Raw genomic sequence first — 2,853 nt, 5'->3', positions numbered from 1 at the left:
TTATATTTTTTAAAATATGTTCTTATGGCATACATATTTATTCCACGCTTCATATCTATCCACATCCGTAACTGTAGGTGACATTGTTTTTTAACAATTTTGCTATTATTTCATAATTCTTTAATTCATATTTCAAAGTCGTAACAGATGTTTCTTTTTTTTTTTTTTTTTTTTCAAGTTTTTCCCATATTGGACTTATTTCGAGCAGCCATGCTTGCTTACAAAGCAATTTTATATCCACGCAAGAATATTTTTCAGTAGATTTTATTATGTGGTTTACAACATCCATATTCTCTAATAACTGGTTGCTAAGGTATAATTTGAACATACCAAGTCGAGTAACTTCATTTGGTAATGATACGTATATTTTCTTTTCAAGGCATCTGCGTAAAGCTGCATCAATGTCCCTAATAATATATTTACAATAAATATTATTGTTCTGTTATATTAATAATAACAAAGGAATATTCCGCACAACACAATAATTAAGATTAAGATAATGAATAATTATGATATTAAGATATTTTCTACTTAGAAAACATTGAAATAGCGTGATATACATAGCAAGGGCAATTAGTTGCAGCCAAAAGAACTACATTAGAATTTTCGTTAGATACTAATCCATCCAATCTAGAAAGAAGTTCTGATCTGAATCTCTTTGCAGGTTCAGACAATGTACAGTTTACTCCTTTATTTGTGCCTATCCAGTCAATCTCGTCGATAAAAATAATTGTAGGCGAAAAATTATAGGCAAGTTCAAATAAAACCTGTTCAGTTTAACAAATGTATTAATGTAACTATTCTATTTATATATGATTATTATTATATATGATATATTCCAGAATCTCTTCTTCATAGACAAAGGAAATCAACTTACACGGATATACTTCTCGGAATCACCTCTCCATTTGCTCACCAATGAGCTGGCCGTTATGTTAAAAAAGGTGCATTGACATTCCAGGGAGAAAATGGGCCTTTAAAAAAGATAAGGTACTTGAGGAGATACACAATGGCCTCCTTAATAGCAGATTTACATTCCTCTAGGCCTACGATGTTGTCCCAATATACATTTAATTTTGTCAGTATGATTTCCTACGACAATACAAAGATGAAATGGCGCATAATCTCCGTATTAATTTCCGTAAGTGTTATGTAATTCGTTATTTAAAGCTTTACTGAAATCAGTATTTACAATACGTATATTAATCGAAAATAACTTACGCATGAAATGTCTTCAATAATCTTCCATAATTCCAGATTGTCTATATAAAGCTTCTGAGCCTATTTTGATATCTTTGATTGCGTGGATTGTTCCATTAAGATGTTAAATAGCTCTCCTCTTCTGATGAAGATTCATCGCTTTCATTGGCGAAAATTGATGTCACTGTCATTGCGAGATTAATATCATCCGTAGCATCACCCCTCATCTTCTGTTGTGCATTCCTCCCTTTCACAGACCCAGATACAGACTCACTTCTCGTTTGTTTGCTAACAGATTTGACACGTTTTACTACTTCTTCAAAGATTGAATGATATTGTAATCGATACGTTGAATACGTTGAGAACGTTGAATAGTGTTAAATAATTTAAATTCTTACACTTTGTTCGCATTTGTCATTTCCCTCGTCTTTATTTCCTTTTCAGTTATTTTCTTGCACAATATAGGATATTTTTGGAATTTCATCTTGTAATAATTTTCATATTCTGTAAGAATAATTTCCAAATCGACGTTGTCGCAGACTCGATATTTCCGAGGTAGACGAGCTTCCCGGATTAATACATCGCTAATGTCTACATATCTAAAAAATATAATTTTTAATTCATTGAACAAATTTTATGCTATGAGTACACACTATACGATAATCATCAATTAACTGTTTTATTTCTAGGTAAGACAGACAAAAAGAATGTACTGTCTATTTATTATTATATAAATCCTCGGCGATAATTTTTTGCCTTCTGCCTTTTAATTTCTAATTTTTAAAGTTTGAATTTAAATATATTTTCATTTATAACTAGTTAATCTACGTTATCGATTGAGTTACTCTATAACTACTGAGTTACCGATGTCGATTTTCAAATTTTGGTTCCTTCCCCTCTTTCCGCACTAATTTCTATTTCGATTGGTCGCCGATATTATTCGAAAAAATTGCAACTAAGAAGATATCTAAATATATACACATAATATAAATATATAAACATAATTTTGTTATCTACTATCTTGATACGTGCAAAGATAAATCTTAATGATATATAATACAGCGTAAATGGTTATAAATAATTAATTATTGACAATAATTATAAGAATTATCGAAAGAAAAAATCATAGATACTATGTGCGAGTGTAAAATATCACAAAAAATGAACAACAATTGTGAAAAACGCAATATGGCAAATCAATGACAAAACACACTCATGACTGTCATGGAAGTTCCAAAGTCTTTTCGCAAATTATGAGATATCTTATTTGTGGTACCTTGCAGCGATAAATCACCGTTCATTGTAATAGTTTTAAATGTGATAATGATATCCTTGTATTGACTATCGTTTTTCGATAGTTACGAGAATTTTCGTTTATTACTTTGAGACAATCCGTCACTTCCTTTCTCTTATAAAGTTTCCCTTCAACTCCGTTGAAAACTGAGCATCAAACAGGAGACGAACGATTTGTTGTCATGGCAATGTTAGTTCACACGTAAGCAGGGTGCGAATATAATGATGGAATAGTCGAATCCTGTCTACTGTATAGTAAGATGGATGCGACATGGAAATAGAAAGAGAAGGCTGTATATAAGCATTTTCTGTCCTTGTTTAATCAGGCATGCACACTAGTGGACACTGACGGCGCTCGTT

The 2,853-nt window shown here is 31.3% G+C and overlaps 1 long non-coding RNA gene across 1 annotated transcript; it reads left to right on the top strand.

Annotated features, from left to right (window-relative positions):
- The first annotated feature begins 992 nt into the window (after positions 1 to 992).
- LOC126928267 (uncharacterized) lies at positions 993 to 1,600 on the top strand. The gene is made up of 2 exons (XR_007716486.1): positions 993 to 1,141; positions 1,258 to 1,600. It is a non-coding gene; the product is annotated as an uncharacterized LOC126928267 (long non-coding RNA).
- Positions 1,601 to 2,853: the final 1,253 nt, after the last annotated feature.

This window comes from Bombus affinis, unplaced genomic scaffold (assembly GCF_024516045.1).
Source record: "Bombus affinis isolate iyBomAffi1 unplaced genomic scaffold, iyBomAffi1.2 ctg00000774.1, whole genome shotgun sequence".
Lineage (NCBI taxonomy): Eukaryota > Metazoa > Arthropoda > Insecta > Hymenoptera > Apidae > Bombus > Bombus affinis.
This window is presented reverse-complemented; position numbering and strand designations above follow the sequence as displayed.